The sequence below is a fragment of the Nerophis ophidion genome, linkage group LG01 (genome assembly GCF_033978795.1).
Source record: "Nerophis ophidion isolate RoL-2023_Sa linkage group LG01, RoL_Noph_v1.0, whole genome shotgun sequence".
NCBI classification, from domain to species: domain Eukaryota; kingdom Metazoa; phylum Chordata; class Actinopteri; order Syngnathiformes; family Syngnathidae; genus Nerophis; species Nerophis ophidion.
In genome coordinates, this window is record NC_084611.1 from 69,708,341 (window position 1) to 69,724,106 (window position 15,766).

The 15,766-nt window shown below is 44.2% G+C and overlaps 6 non-coding genes across 6 annotated transcripts; 4 read left to right on the plus strand and 2 right to left on the minus strand.

Annotated features, from left to right (window-relative positions):
• Nucleotides 1–410: 410 nt before the first annotated feature.
• Nucleotides 411–483, minus strand: trnav-aac (transfer RNA valine (anticodon AAC)). Its single transcript has one exon. It is a non-coding gene; the product is annotated as a tRNA-Val (tRNA).
• Nucleotides 484–700: 217 nt separating this feature from the next.
• trnag-gcc (transfer RNA glycine (anticodon GCC)) lies at nucleotides 701–771 on the plus strand. Its single transcript has one exon. It is a non-coding gene; the product is annotated as a tRNA-Gly (tRNA).
• A 221-nt stretch (nucleotides 772–992) lies between these two features.
• On the plus strand, nucleotides 993–1,066 carry trnan-guu (transfer RNA asparagine (anticodon GUU)). The gene has a single exon. It is a non-coding gene; the product is annotated as a tRNA-Asn (tRNA).
• Nucleotides 1,067–1,600: 534 nt separating this feature from the next.
• On the plus strand, nucleotides 1,601–1,672 carry trnam-cau (transfer RNA methionine (anticodon CAU)). The gene has a single exon. It is a non-coding gene; the product is annotated as a tRNA-Met (tRNA).
• A 438-nt stretch (nucleotides 1,673–2,110) lies between these two features.
• Nucleotides 2,111–2,183, minus strand: trnav-cac (transfer RNA valine (anticodon CAC)). Its single transcript has one exon. It is a non-coding gene; the product is annotated as a tRNA-Val (tRNA).
• An 8,091-nt stretch (nucleotides 2,184–10,274) lies between these two features.
• trnag-gcc (transfer RNA glycine (anticodon GCC)) lies at nucleotides 10,275–10,345 on the plus strand. Its single transcript has one exon. It is a non-coding gene; the product is annotated as a tRNA-Gly (tRNA).
• The last annotated feature ends 5,421 nt before the right edge of the window (nucleotides 10,346–15,766 follow it).

Here is a 15,766-nt window from a genome sequence, read left to right on the forward strand (position 1 = left end):
TGATTCGTGTTTTGAAATAAAGGCGAACACCCATTCAGCCCACAGCTGTCTTCTCTAATTCTTTGGGAATTACATTTATGATTCCTGCTAAGGTGAGAGTTTAAACATCTTATAAGTCAATCTCAACAGTACAGTTACAATCCATCCAACGCCCGGAGAATACAGTGACTTGAATGAATGACAGATTTCACTGGTTTGTGCATGACATTTCCATGGAACCCAGCATTCATGATGTTGAAGCCTGAGGTCTGCCTATATGAGAACCCTCTAAATTTGGTGTTGTGTGTGCTCAGCTGAACATGAGCTGATCAGGTATGTTGCAAACTACTTCATGATAAAAACACAGGACCTTGCTATTATTTATTTCCCGGTTTATGTATAAAGGTAAGAAGTAAAGTCAAAAAAAGGCTTGTTTCCACCCTGTTTCGAACAGGGGACCTTTCGCGTGTTAGGCGAATGTGATTACCACTACACCATGGAAACTGCTGCAAGAATACACCTTTGTCAAGACTCAAAAGTTGATATTCGGCTGATGGAAAACATGTGGCTCGCAAGTCTCATTGCTGTTATTAACTGCATTGCATTTCTTGCCTTTTGTGGATGTTGTTATATCCCTTGTGCACGTAGAATGTGTTCCACTTCGTAGCATTTCAAACGCTCTTCCTCTTAACCGAGTTCATGAACAAACGTAATTATGCAGGCATTGGGGGTTCAGTGGAAGAATTCTCGCTTGCCATGCGGGAGACCCGGGTCCGATTCCCGGCCAATGCATCTGTTGCTTTATTTAGATTTTAAATAATATTCATAAGGGACAAAAGCAATGTTTGTGACAATCGCAAGACACAGGCATTCCACTCAGAAGGCATATTGGACTCACCAAAGACTGAAGCAGAGTACTCCAAGTTACTCCCATCCAAAGACAATGACATTGGGCCATCGTAACAAGAGATTTTCTAATAATTGGGGGAGTAATGAATAAAGTTTAGAAGTCAGTCTCTGTGGCGCAATTGGTCAGCGCGCTCGGCTGTTAACTGAGAGGATGGTGGTTCAAGCCCACCCAGGTACGATACTTTGTCACGAGCACAGTTTGAGGGTTTTCTTGTACAACCCGTGTGCTTCTCTAAATTGGCACAATTGCTTTGAGATAAAACGTGTGCCACGTTTGCAACCGTGCTTGTTTAAAATACTGATAATCAATGCTCTCCCCTCAAATTGGCTATACGTTGAGTATAGGGTTATAGGCATCAAGTTGAAATCCATGATGTTCCAGGCGCTGTAGTTGTCAGTCAAGATGCCTGTTTGTTAAACGGGAGATGTTTGGCTGAAATCCTGTCAGTGTCTTGGTGTTTTTTCTGTATCACTTTCTCAGTTTTTTCCTAAACCACGTGAATGTGGGCCTAACTTCTATTCGTTTTGAATGAAATCCCAATGGATCCACAGAGTTTGATGTTTACTACAATTTCTTAATAAGAAATGCCATTTTAAATGTGGATAAAACCAGCACTCAGAAATAAACATGACTTCAGTTGGGTTCCAAATCACTTTGTTACTAGTAGTTTGTCTGGATACTAACCAGAGTAAGCCCTATTAGGTTTAAGACAGCAGAGTGGCGCAGCGGGAGCGTGCTGGGCCCATAACCCAGAGGTCGATGGATCGAAACCATCCTCTGCTAAGGTTTAGGTTTCAGGTGAATCGTTGACTGATTCTTGTATTGAAACAAAGGCCAACACCCATTCAGCCCACAGCTGTCTTCTCTAACTCTTTGGGAATTACATTTATGATTCCTGCTAAGGTGAGAGTTTAAACATCTTATAAGTCAATCTCAACAGTACAGTTACAATCCATCCAACAGCCGGAGAATACAGTGACTTGAATGAATGACAGATTTCACTGGTTTGTGCATGACATTTCCATGGAACCCAGCATTCATGATGTTGAAGCCTGAGGTCTGCCTATATGAGAACCCTCTAAATTTGGTGTTGTGTGTGCTCAGCTGAACATGAGCAGATCAGGTATGTTGCAAACTACTTCATGATAAAAACACAGGACCTTGCTATTATTTATTTCCCGGTTTATGTATGAAGGTAAGAGGTCAAGTCAAAAAAAGGCTTGTTTCCACCCTGTTTCGAACAGGGGACCTTTCGCGTGTGAGGCGAATATGATAACCACTACATCATGGAAACTGCTGCAATAACACACCATTGTCAAGACTTACAACTTGTTATTCGGCCGATGGAAAACATGTGGCTCGCAGGTCTCATTGCTGTTATTAGCTGCATTGCATTTCTTGCCTTTTGTGGATGTTGTTTTATCCCTTGTGCACGTAGAATGTGTTCCACTTCGTAGCATTTCAAACGCTCTTCCTCTTAACCGAGTTCATGAACAAACATTATTATGCAACACACAAACAATCGGAACATGCGTTCTACTGAGTGGGCAAACTATGATGCGTGCAGTTTATCAAAGCAACAATCAAACAATCGGAAAATTCCCGTCGTATCAATTCCTAGATATGGTCGTAATTATACTAAATGCACTGGGCATAATAAACACAACATTATTAGTATTGCTACTACGGACAATTTGATCAAAAATTCCCTAAAACAGCCCACTACCTATAATATAGGTTTTTTAAACATAAGATCATTGTCTCCCAAAACGTTGTTAGTTAATGATATCATCAGAGACAACAATCTTAACGTCATCGGTCTCAGCGAAACCTGGCTTAAACCAAACGACTTTTTTGTGCTAAATGAGGCATTTCCTCCTAACTTTACACATGCGCATATTGCCCGTCCTCTTAAAAGGGGTGGGGTGGGGTGGGGGGGGTCGCACTAATATACAACGAAAACTTTAACCTTAGTCCTAACATAGATAATAAATATAAATCGTTTGAGGTGCTTACTATGAAGTCTGTCACACCGCTCCCTCTACACCTGGCTGTTATCTACCGCCCCCCAGGGCCCTATTCGGACTTTATCAATGAATTCTCAGAGTTCGTTGCTGATCTAGTGACACACGCCGATAATATAATCATAATGGGGGACTATATTATCCATATGAATACCCCTTCGGACCCACCGTGCGTAGCGCTCCAGACTATAATTGATAGCTGTGGTCTCACACATAATAAATGAACCCACGCATCGCAACGGTAATACAATAGACCTAGTGCTTGTCAGGGGTATCACCGTTTTCAAAGTTACGATACTCCCTTATACTAAAGTATTGTCCGATCATTACCTTAGAAAATTCGAGGTTCAGACGCATGTTCGTCAAGCTAATAATAATAATAACTGCTATAGCGGCCGCAACATTAATACGGCCACAACGACAACTCTTGCTGACCTACTGCCCTCGGTAATGGCACCATTCCCAAAATATGTGGGCTCTATTTATAACCTCACTAACAACTTTAACGACGCCCTGCGCGAAACCATTGATAACATAGCACCGCTAAAGTTAAAAAAGGCTCCAAAAAAGCGTACCCCGTGGTTTACAGAAGAAACTAGAGCTCAGAAATTATTAAGTAGAAAGCTGGAACGCAAATGGCGCACGACTAAACTTGAGGTGCACCATCAAGCATGGAGTGATGGTTTAATAACTTATAAACGCATGCTTACCTTAGCTAAAGCTAAATATTACTCAAATCTCATCCACCGTAATAAAAACGATCCTAAATTTTTGTTTAGTACGGTAGCATCGCTAACCCAACAAGGGACTCCTTCCAGTAGCTCCACCCACTCAGCTGATGACTTCATGCAATTCTTTAGTAAGAACATTTAAGTCATTAGAAAGGAGATTAAAGACAATGCGTCCCAGCTACAACTAGGTTCTATTAACACTGATACGATTGTATATACGGCGGATACTGCCCTCCAAAATAGTTTCTCTCGTTTTGAGGAAATAACATTAGAGGAATTGTTACAACGTGTAAATGTAATTTTTTTATTTTTTTATTTTTTTTCCAAGATTGCGCTGCTGTAGTGGCTGCTGTAGGTAGGAGCTCTGTGCTCTTGTCTCATCCTTTTGTGTTTCCCTCTTGTTTTCATGTGTTATTATATTTTTTTGCATTTTGGTCCGGGACCCTTTGGGACTGTGTGACAAGAGGTGTCACTTTCGTGACCTCTGTGGTGCTTTTTTTGTGGACTTCTGGATCTGCCTCCCGGGAGCCTTTTGGCCATGGAGACCAGCTGCTGGGTGTCTGCCACACCGGAGTCGGTTTGGAGGGACTGGAGGAGATGCGGATGAGGGGACAGGGCTGCGGAGCTAGCACTGAGCGCTGGGACGAAGAGGCTTCGCGGTGTCTTGGCTGGGTGAGCAGGTGTCGGACACCTCAGTCTCCTTGGACATATCATCGCTCATCCATGCGGACTGGACACTGGCCGAGAGTGGAGTCAGCTGTCTTGGTTGCTTTGATGGGTCTGCTCCTGTCTCTGGCCATGCTGCCTCCACCCCAGCGGACGATGGCGTGGAACACTGCAGAGGCCACCACAGTGGATATGTTTCTTTTACTTTTTATTCATAGCTGTATGTAAAAGTGTCTGGTTGTATCTGCTGCTTTAATGTCTATAATGTCCTATGTGTTCTTTGATGTTTCCCTCTTACACACAGTTTTGTGTACTATGGCTATGAGTAGTTGTTTTTTTCCCTTGCCCTCAGTCTGCACCCCATCTCCAGGGCCCAGGCTAACACCGATTTTTTTATTTTATTTTAATCTTCTATTCCCCCCCCTTGTATACCTGTCTCTCATCTTTTTTTTTGTAAGGGGCGCTGGAAGCCGGCAGACCCGTCAGCGATCCTGTTCTGTCTCCCTTTAATGTTTGTCTGATCATGAATGGGATTGTGCTGAAAATTGTAATTTTCCTGAAGGAACTCTCCTGACGGAATAAATAAAGTACTATCTAATCTAATCTAATATAATGGAATAAAACAAACACCATGTTTACTTGACCCTCTTCCTGGGAAACTGATCAAGGAGCTCTTTGTATTATTAGGTCCATCAGTGCTAAATATTATAAACTTATCACTTTCCTCGGGCACTGTTCCCCTAGCATTCAAAAAAGCGGTTGTTCATCCTCTTCTTAAAAGACCTAACCTCGATCCTGACCACATGGTAAACTACCGACCGGTGTCTCACCTTCCCTTTATTTAAAAAATCCTCGAAAAAATTGTTGCGGAGCAGTTAAATGAACACTTAGCGTCTAACAATCTATGTGAAACCTTTCAATCCGGTTTCAGGGCAAATCACTCCACGGAGACAGCCCCCGCAAAAATTACTAATGATCTATTGCTAACGATGGATTCTGATGCGTCATCTATGTTGCTGCTCCTCGATCTTAGCGCTGCTTTCGATACCGTCGATCATAATATTTTATTAGAACGTATCAAAACACGAATTGGTATGTCAGACTTAGCCCTGTCTTGGTTTAACTCCTATCTTACTAATAGGATGCAGTGTGTCTGCCATAACAATGTGACCTCGGACTACATTAAGGTAACGTGTGGAGTTCCCCAGGGTTCGGTCCTTGGCCCTGCACTCTTCAGCATCTACATGCTGCCGCTAGGTGACATCATACGCAAATACGGTGTTAGCTTTCACTGTTATGCTGATGACACCCAACTCTACATGCCCCTAAAGCTGACCAACACGCCGGATTGTAGTCAGCTGGAGGCGTGTCTTAATGAAATTAAATAATGGATGTCCGCTAACTTTTTGCAACTCAACGCCAAAAAAACGGAAATGCTGATTATCGGTCCTGCTAGACACCGACCTCTATTTAATAATACAACTCTAACATTTGACAACCAAACAATTAAACAAGGCGACACGGTAAAGAATCTGGGTGTTATCTTCGACCCAACTCTCTCCTTTGAGGCACACATTAAAAGAGTTACTAAAACGGCCTTCTTTCATCTCCGTAATATCGCTAAAATCCGCTCCATTCTGTCCACTAAAGACGCTGAGATCATTATCCATGCGTTTGTTACGTCTTGCCTCGACTACTGTAACGTATTATTTTCGGGTCTCCCCATGTCTAGCATTAAAAGATTACAGTTGGTACAAAATGCGGCTGCTAGACTTTTGAAAAGAACAAGAAAGTTTGATCACATTACTCCTGTTCTGGCTCACCTGCACTGGCTTCCTGCGCACTTAAGATGTGACTTTAAGGTTTTACTACTTACGTATAAAATACTACATGATCTAGCTCCATCCTATCTTGCCGATTGTATTGTACCATATGTCCCGGCAAGAAATCTGCATTCAAAGGACTCCGGCTTATTATCCATCCATCCATCTATCCATCATCTTCCGCTTATCCGAGGTCGGGTCGCGGGGGCAACAGCCTAAGCAGGGAAACCCAGACTTCCCTCTCCCCAGCCACTTTGTCCAGCTCTTCCCGGGTGATCCCGAGGCGTTTCCAGGCCAGCCGGGAGACATGGTCTTCCCAACGTGTCCTGGATCTTCCCCGTGGCCTCCTACCGGTTGGACGTGCCCTAAACACCTCCCTAGGTAGGCGTTCGGGTGGCATCCTGACCAGATTCCCGGACCACCTCATCTGGCTCCTCTCGATGTGGAGGAGCAGCGGCTTTACTTTGAGTTCCTCCCGGATGGCAGAGCTTCTCACCCTATCTCTAAGGGAGAGCCCCGCCACACGGCGGAGGAAACTCATTTCGGCCGCTTGTTCCCGTGATCTTATCCTTTCGGTCATGACCCAAAGCTCATGACCATAGGTGAGGATGGGAACGTAGATCGACCGGTAAATTGAGAGCTTTGCCTTCCGACTCAGCTCCTTCTTCACCACAACGGATCGGTACAATGTCCGCATTACTGTAGACGCCGCACCGATCCGCCTGTCGATCTCACGATCCACTCTTCCCTCACTCGTGAACAAGACTCCTAGGTACTTGAACTCCTCCACTTGAGGAAGGGTCTCCTCCCCAACCCGGAGATGTCATTCCACCCCTTTCCGGGCGAGAACCATAGACTCGGACTTGGAGGTGCTGATTCTCATTCTGGTCGCTTCACACTCGGCTGCGAACCGATCCAGCGAGAGCTGAAGATCCCGGTCAGATGAAGCCATCAGGACCACATCATCTGCAGAAAGCAGAGACCTAATCCTGCAGTTACCAAACCTGAACCCCTCAACGCCTTGACTGCGCCTAGAAATTATGTCCATAAAAGTTATGAACAGAATCGGTGACAAAGGACAGCCTTGGCGGAGTCCAACCCTCACTGGAAATGTGTTCGACTTACTGCCAGCAATGCGGACCAAGCTCTGGCACTGATCGTACAGGGAGCGGACCGCCACAATAAGACAGTCCGATACCCCATACTCTCTGAGCACTCCCCACAGGACTTTCCGAGGGACACGGTCGAATGCCTTCTCCAAGTCCACAAAGCACATGTAGACTGGTTGGGCAAACTCCCATGCACCCTCAAGAACCCTGCCGAGAGTGTAAAGCTGGTCCACAGTTCCACGACCAGGACGAAAACCACACTGTTCCTCCTGAATCCGAGGTTCGACTATCCGGCGTAGCCTCCTCTCCAGTACACCTGAATAAACCTTACCGGGAAGGCTGAGGAGTGTGATCCCACGATAGTTGGAACACACCCTCCGGTCCCCCTTCTTAAAGAGAGGAACCACCACCCCGGTCTGCCAATCCAGAGGTACCGCCTCCGATGTCCACGCGATGCTGCAAAGTCTTGTCAACCAAGACAGCCCCACAGCATCCAGAGCCTTAAGGAACTCCGGGCGGGTCTCGTCCACCCCTGGGGCCTTGCCACCGAGGAGCTTTTTAACTACCTCAGCGACCTCAGCCCCAGAAATAGGAGAGTCCACCACAGATTCCCCAGGCACTGCTTCCTCATAGGAAGACGTGTTGGTGGGATTGAGGAGGTCTTCGAAGTATTCCTTCCACCTATCCACAACATCTGCAGTTGAGTTCAGCAGAACACCATCCGCACCATACACGGTGTTGATAGTGCACTGCTTCCCCTTTCTGAGGCGGCGGACGGTGGTCCAGAATCGCTTCGAAGCCGTCCGGAAGTCGTTTTCCATGGCTTCCCCGAACTCCTCCCATGTCCGAGTTTTTGCCTCCGCGACTGCTGAAGCTGCACACAGCTTGGCCTGTCGGTACCTGTCCACTGCCTCCGGAGTCCTATGAGCCAAAAGGACCCGATAAGACTCCTTTTTCAGCTTGACGGCATCCCTCACCGCTGGTGTCCACCAAGGGGTTTTAGGATTGTCGCCCCGACAGGCACCAACTACCTTGGGCGACAGCTCCGATCTGCCGCCTCGACATTAGAGGTGCGGAACATGGTCCACTCGGACTCAATGTCAAGCACCTCCCTCGTGACATGTTCAAAGTTCTTCCGGAGGTGGGAATTGAAACATTGTCTGACAGGAGACTCTGCCAGACGTTCCCAGCAGACCCTCACAATGCGTTTGGGCCTGCCAGGTCTGTCCGGCATCCTCCTCCACCATCGCAGCCAACTCCCCACCAGGTGGTGATCAGTAGAAAGCTCCGCCCCTCTCTTCACCCGAGTGTCCAAAACATAAGGCCGCAAATCCAATGACACAACTACAAAGTCGATCATGGAACTGCGGCCTAGGGTGTCCTGGTGCCAAGTGCACATATGGACACCCTTATGTTTGAACATGGTGTTCGTTATGGACAAACTGTGACGAGCACAAAAGTCCAATAACAAAACACCACTCTGGTTTAGATCCGGGTGGCCATTCTTCCCAATCACGCCTCTCCAGGTTTCACTGTCGTTGCCAACGTGAGCGTTGAAGTCTCCCAGTAGGACAAGGGAATCACCCGGGGGAGCACTTTCCAGTACTCCCTCGAGTGTTCCCAAAAAGGGTGGGTACTCTGAACTGCTGTTTGGTGCGTAAACACAAACAACAGTCAGGACCCGTCCCCCCACCCGAAGGCGGAGGGAGGCTACCCTTTCGTCCACCGGGTTGAACTCCAACGTACAGGCTTTGAGCCGGGGAGAAACAAGAATTGCCACCCCAGCCTGTCGCCTCTCACTGCCGGCAACACCAGAGTGGAAGAGGGTCCAATCCCTCTCGAGAGAAGTGGTTCCAGAGCCCTTGCTGTGCGTCGAAGTGAGTCCGACTATATCCAACCGGAATTTCTCGACTTCGCGCACTAGCTCAGGCTCTTTCCCCCCCAGTGACGTGACGTTCCACGTCCCAAGAGCTATCTTCTGTAGCCGAGGATCGGACCGCCAAGTGCCCTGCCTTCGGCTGCCGCCCAGCTCACATTGCACCCGACCTCTATGGCCCCTGCTATGGGTGGTGAGCCCATTGGAGGGGTGATCCACGTTGCCTCTTCGGGCTGTGCCCGGCCGGGCCCCATGGGACCAGGCGCTCGCCATCGTGCCCCACCTCCGGGCCTGGCTCCAGAGGGGGGCCCCAGTGACCCGCGTCCGGACGAGGGAAATCTGGGTCCATGCTTTTTCTTCTTCATAAAGGTCTTCGAACTGCCCTTTGTCTGATCCCTCACCTAGAACCTGTTTGCCTTGGGAGACCCTACCATGGGGCTTTATGCCCCCGGACAACATAGCTCCTAGGATCATTGGGACACGCAAACTGCTCTACATCGATAAGGTTGCAGCTTATTAGTGATTCCCAAAGCCCCAAAAAAGTCTGCGGGCTATAGAGCTTTTTCATTTCGGGCTCCAGTACTCTGCAATGTCCTCCCGGTAAAAGTTTGAGATGCCACCTCGGTAGAAGCATTTAAGTCTCACCTTAAAACTCATTTGTATACACTAGCCTTTAAATAGACTCCCTTTTTACACCAGTTGATTTGCCGTTTCTTTTCTTTATCTCCTATGTCGCACTCTCCCTTGTGGAGGGGGTCCGGTCCGATCTGGTGGCCATGTACTGCTTGCCTGTGTATCGGCTGGGGACATCTCTGCGCTGCTGATCCGCCTCCGCTTGGGATGGTTTCCTGCTGGCTCCGCTGTGAACGGGACTCTCGCTGCTGTGGTGGAACGGCTTTGGACTGGACTCTCGCGACTGTGTTGGATCCATTATGGATTGAACTCTCACAGTATCATGTTAGACCCACTCGACATCCATTGCTCTCCACCTCTCCAAGGTTCTCATAGTCATCATTGTCACCGACGTCCCACTGGGTGTGAGTTTTCCTTGCCCTTATGTGGGCCTACCGAGGATGTCGTAGTGGTTTGTGCAGCCCTTTGAGACATTAGTGATTTAGGGCTATATAAGTAAACATTGATTGATTGATTGATGCAGGCATTGGTGGTTCAGTGGTAGAATTCTCGCTTGCCATGCGGGAGACCCGGGTCCGATTCCCGGCCAATGCATCTGTTGCTTTTTTTAGATTTTAAATAATATTCATAAGGGACAAAAACAATGTTTGTGACAACCGCAAGACACAGACATTCCACTCAGAAGGAATATTGGACTCACTGAAGACTGAAGCAGAGTACTCCAAGTTACTCCCATCCAAAGACAATGACATTGGGCCATCGTAACAAGAGATTTCCTAATAATTGGGGGAGTAATGAATCAGAAGTAAAAGTCAGTCTCTGTGGCGCATTTGGTCAGCGCGCTTGGCTGTTAACTGAGAGGATGGTGGTACAAGCCCACCCAGGGATGACACTTTGCCACGAGCACAGTTTGAGGGTTTTCTTGTACAGCCCGTGTCTTTCTCTAAATTGGTACAATAGTTTCGAGATAAAACGTTTGCAACCGTGCTTGTTTAAAATACTGATAATCAAGTTTCTCCACTCAAATTGGCTATCCGTTGAGTATAGGGTTATAGGCATCAAGTTGAAATCCATGATGTTCCAGGCGCTGTAGCTGTCAGTCAAGATGCCTGTTTGTTAAACGGGAGATGTTTGGCTGAAGTCCTGTCAGTGTCTTGGTGTTTTTTCTGTATCACTTTCTCAGTTTGTTCTCAAACCACTTGAATGTGGGCCTAACTTCTATTCGTTTTGAATGAAATCCCAATGGATCCACAGAAGAGAATTTAAGGGGACACCTTTGTCAAAAAGCATTGCACGTGTACGACGTTGTAATACTTTTTTTTTTCCAGCCGATGACGACGAAGTGAAAAACGAAGAACTTTGCTTAAACGATCTTACAAAGTTGGAAGATGATTATCGATTAACCTTCGAATTATTTAATATTATGTGTATTCATTATTTTGTTTCATAGAGGAATTGCCATAAGATCCTAACGCAATCGTTTTAACACAATCGCAGTCTGGTGAGTCAAATGATTCTCATTTTACAAGAAAAAAAACATGCGGTATACAATACATATATACATATATTTACTTACAGATTTTCCGTTTACATCGTTGGATCCCCTTAATTGAGCAAGCACCGTCAATGGCCGTCGGAGACAGCCAGCAATTCCAGGCAGAGGAGAAGGCTTGATTGCGCCAAAGAACCCAGACATCGAAACCTTGGTCCGGGACAATATCATCGAAAACAAAGGCGAATGTCCGACATGCCCCCGCCGTAAGTTTTTCTTGCTTTCTGTAAGCTTTTTAAGATTCTCCGCGGTTTTAAAGAACTCCTCTTACTCCTCTGTATTCCGCTCAAATGAATTTCGCGCCTAAGGGGAATGGGCGGGGACTGATTCCGGAGGTGGGCGGTTGTCTCCGGCAAGCAACCTTCTGGTGTGCATTAGCGCCACCTACTGAAATGGAGTGTGGACCAAGGTGAATCCCTACTCTATATTCTTTTATTTAACCCAATGTTTTTTAAATACGTGTATCATGCTTTATATCCTATGTGTTGTGAATTCCATCCTACTATATCTTCCAAGGAACCCAAAGAAATGTTACCACACCTCCCGCTTTATTTATTTTGTAGATTGCCTGAACTATTTCATAAACTAAATCTTGTCTTGTTTCTGATGCTATGTTTTTTTTTATGCTCATCAATGCACTGTTGGAGTGCGAGCACACAACTACTTTCCTTGCTTTGTTTTCCTCTATCCAGTTAACTGCCATATAAATTGCTACCAATTCCCCCGTAAAAACAGATAGTTTATCACTGATTATTTTATTTAGGGACGGCGTGGCGCAGTGGGAGAGTGGCCGTGTGCGACCCGAGGGTCCCTGGTTCAAATCCCACCTAGTACCAACCTCGTCACGTCCGTTGTGTCCTGAGCAAGACACTTCACCCTTGCTCCTGATGGGTGCTAGTTGGCGCCTTGCATGGCAGCTCCCTCCATCAGTGTGTGAATGTGTGTGTGAATGGGTAAATGTGGAAGTAGTGTCAAAGCGCTTTGAGTACCTTGAAGGTAGAAAAGCGCTATACAAGTACAACCCATTTATTTATTATCATTTATTTAATACTATGTTTCCTTGTGGGTTAACTGCTGCAGCTCCTACCTTACTTTTTATAGTTTTTGATGCATCCGTATATATTATATCTCAACCCATTTTTCTATCTGGTAACTATTTAAATTTCTATTCTTTAGTAATTGCATGTTTACCTTTGGGTTATCATACATCCACGGTGGTATTGCAGGAATTGGTACTGTAGGACTAACTTTAATATTGTCAATTTTAACTTTATTACATATGTCTCCTATAATCCACCCAAAACTATTCTTTTTTTTCTTTTCTCTTTTTCTTGGCAGTTTGGTAGCACTGGACAAGTGGGATATCCTTGCTTGGATCCTTTTAAAGTTGCCCGATAAACTGCTGAGAGTTGATCTCTCCTCTTGTCCAAAGTTTTTCGTTCATTTTTACTTGTAATACTGCCACTAGGGTTGATGTAGTAGCTCCACAACATAACCTTAAAGCCTGTGACTGTATCCAGTCTATTTTCCCAAGTCATGTTTTTGAAGCAGATTGGTAAATAATGCATCCGTAATCAATAACAGATGGAATTAAAGTGATATATATACATATATTGTTTTCAACGTCAACCTATCAGCCCCCCAATCATTACCCCTCAAAGCCCTCATTATATTTAACATCTTTTTACTTTTTCCCCTATTTTAAATTTTCCTGAAGGAACACTCCTGAAGGAATAAATAAAGTACTATCTAATCTAATCTAATTAAATCTATTTTGCTGATGTGGGTTGACTAGTTCATATTTTTATCAAACCATATTCCTAAATATTTAAATACTTGTACCTCTTCTATATTTTCACCGTAGAGTTTTTATTTGGAGCTTGTTTTGTACTTTTCTCTTTGTAAAATGTATGACTTTTGTCTTTCCAACAGAGAAACTTAAACCCCAAGCCGTTCCCCAGTCTTGAACATTATTTACCACTTTGTTAGTTTTTTTGATTATTTCTTTTAACTCTAAATAATATACTAGCCTTTCATTAATCATTTTATCCATTACTTTCCCCAAATTTGAGGTCAATGCTATCGTCCTATAATTTCCTGCCTCTTCCGGGTCTTACCCTGACTTGGATATTGGAATTATTACCGCTAATTTTCCCCTCTGCCGGTCATTCTCCTTCTTCATATATCCTGTCATATCATTTCAAGACCACTTCTTTGACGATGCTACCTAAGTTTTTGATCATTTGATAACTCACCAGGTGTTTCCCCTGTGACGTATTTTTAACCTTTTTCAAAATTCGAACCATTTCATTCAAAGAAAATGTCATATCCATAGTGTTGGTAAAGCTATTATCGTTGTCTTCCATCATTTCCCCAATATTTAAACTCATCGTTTCTTCTCTCTTTTGTTTTTCTACATTTCTCAAATTATCATTACCGTGCACTTTAACAAATGTTTTTGCTAAAGGTTCTGCTGTTTCTTTACCCGTGACTACATCTTCTATAATAAATGTGTCACATCATCCTCTTTACCCATCATTCCTATCTTTACGAATCGTTATATATCCTTGTATTATAAAGTTTAATTTTGGCTTCAGCCATGTTTCTTGAATACAAATTATATGTGGTTTAGTTTTCATATTTTTAATACATCCCTTTAATTCATGTTCGGTTGCTATCAAACTTCTGGCATTCCACTGGACAATTAACAGGGTATTGGAATGTGGTAACATGACTCCGTCACGTCTACTCTCTGTAGTACAGCTTGCACCCGGTCCCAAGATAGCTCTTTCAACAACTTTGCTGCTGCTTTGACAGTTATTTTGATCTTCTCAGTCTTATTTGTAGCCTGTTCTGTACAGTTTATTACGTAAGCCGGGAATACAACTAGTTTGTCCGTGGAAATTCCTGTATTTGTTGCCTCTTGTTTTTTTATTTTTATTTCTTGAACTATTCACCCTTCTGTTCTCTTCTACACTTTCTTGATTCCTCACCTTAAATGCCTCTGCGTAAGTAATATTTCTTTCAACTTTGATTTGTTGTACTTCTGTTGCCTGTTTCATGATGTATGGCTTTTGATTATTTCTTTTTTCAATCTACAATTCCAATGAATAATACGTATTTCCAGATTACTGATAACTTTTTCAAAATAAAATGTAATTCCTGAATAAAATAATTGTATCGAATCCAATGGATTGTCTGGTCCTAAAATCTCTTTGTAATGTTTGTTTGATTCCCCCAAAATACGACGGAGTCTAATTTGAAAAACATATGTGCCTCGTCGGTCTAACCTCTCCCAGCCCCTTTTCTGCCGTGTCAACGATGGATCAGAGACCACCTTTGCCCCTAACCCCCACTTCTTCTCCACTACCAAGAGAACAGTAATTAATCCGAGCTGAGTTTTTAAAAATATTCCAACATGACTTTTTACTTTCATTTTGTATCAAAGCTGAGTTGTGCTCTCTGGTTTATTTTGCAAATGAACCGACAGAACATGATCATGTACAAGACTCGCCTACCCACAATGCACTGCAGCCCAACGCTCCTGGTCGGATGTTTGTATCGGGTTTCATGGAGAGATGCGGTAAAGAGTGGTAGCCAAGACACACGGTCACACACGGTCACACTCGGCAATTATTTTGACCTGGGGAGCAGATTTAGAGGAAAAAATGTGTCTGGGGGGCCGGGATATCTGATTTTCAGGTACAAAAAACTTCACAATGACACAAAATAAACACAACAGTTAAACCTCATACTAAAAACAAGACATTTACTTGTACGTTCAAAAGACAGAATAGAACAAGACAAGACATGCAATGCCGTCTACAAAATGTTATGTAAATGTTAGTCATTACACATGTGGCTATGGTTTTGATGTATTTGATACAGACATGTTTACGTCAAGTAACATCACATGGTTCCATTTGCACCTTTCAACAAATCTGAAAAGGAATATTAAGAAGTAAAATTTATATTTAATCCTACCTCTTCTCCGAGCACACGGTGACTGTACATACGGGTCGAAAAATGTTGACCTAATTCAGCATTTCTCAAAGTGTGGGGAATAGAGACATGACAGGTGGGGCGCGAGGAACGGGGGGAAATTTCACTTTAATTTTTATTTTTTATTTTTTTACTATGCTTTCATTTTCTATACACACTGTAAATCACTTTGTGATTCTGTCTGTGAAATCCGCCGTATAAATAAATGTAAATTACTTATTTTTCCTGTAGGCTTTAAATTTCTCGGTAGGAGCTAAAGTTTGACAGACAGAGCAACAGTAACTTTTGCAGGCGGGGCTAAGAGGAACAAACTTTCGCACGGATGGGTAGCAGGCTAATGTGCGGACCACAATTACACAAAATGGATGAATTTGCAACTCGCACCTCAAAGGTCTACACAGAAACAAAAATATGACGGGTCTAATCAACCAAAAAGTCAACCTAAAAGAAAATATGGCGAA